Raw genomic sequence first — 1,166 nt, forward strand, 5'->3', positions numbered from 1 at the left:
CTCTCTCTCTCTCTCTCTCTCTCTGTTTCTTACCCCTAGTAGGAGGAAATATTTCCCATCCAGGTTCAAGCCTTCGACTTTGCTTGACACAATTATGGTCTCGCTTCACATTAACGAAAAAGAAAATGGGTTTAGGCTGCGTGTCCACCAAGGCATAAACAACCCGCTTTTTTGTCGGATGGAGTCAGTTCGGTCTGTTCGTTTCCAGCATGAGTGAACAGGTTAAAGATTAAGGAACCCAAGGCAGGAATATCAAGCCATGAATGACATATAAAATATTAGAAATAATAGAATTGTTAACACGCGTTTTCAAACCGGTGGTGTACTCGGATATTTTGATAATTTTGAATTAAGCGCTGATTACGAATATGACATTAAACTTCTCAACGGGACCTGGAGACAGAACAGAAATTCTTTTTAACCACGACTGGGCTCAGCCTGAAGAGTCACCACATGACTCGAGTGAAGTGCCGCATACATGCAAGCCTCCCAACCTATAAGTTCTTATACTACTCTGAGCGTTTAGATTCGAGCCGATCCGCATTTTGTCGTGAGGTGTCGGATCGTGTTAGTGGATACATTCAAACAGAATTTTCACAGATTTTTAAGTCAAAATTAGTGCTCTATTTCAACTACTGATTTTTCGAGAGGCAGGTGCCTTTGGTCGGTTGGTATTTAGTTTAGCTGACACACGAGCTAAATGAACTAATGGTGTTTCTCGTATCCCGAAGCAATGACCCCAGGCGTGGGTGTTTTTTAATATTGAATTCGACCCCCAAGGCAGTAAAAATTAGAGAAATGATCTACTTTACTCCAAAAAAAAAAGTTTCAGGCTTAGCCAGATCAATATAAAATAGTTGCTTTCGTCTAGTATTCCTCCTTTTTCTCCGTCCTCCTCCTTCTCCTCCTTCTCCTCCTCCTTATTTCCCTCTTCACCCTCTTTTGTTATTTTTCTATTTCTCCCCCCTCTCCTCCTCCTCTTTTTTCTAACCTGTCTCCCTCTCCTCCTCCTCCTCCTCTTTCACTCATTCCTTCTTCTCTTCCTCCCCCACCTCCATTTCAATCGTATTTCTATTAGACTCCTGATTGTGTATTTAGCTTAACATCATTGTTAACTATCTAGGTACGTGAGTGTGTGTGTGTGTGTGTGTGTGTGTGTGTGTGTG

This window comes from Aplysia californica, unplaced genomic scaffold (genome assembly GCF_000002075.1).
Source record: "Aplysia californica isolate F4 #8 unplaced genomic scaffold, AplCal3.0 scaffold00122, whole genome shotgun sequence".
Classification (NCBI taxonomy): domain Eukaryota; kingdom Metazoa; phylum Mollusca; class Gastropoda; order Aplysiida; family Aplysiidae; genus Aplysia; species Aplysia californica.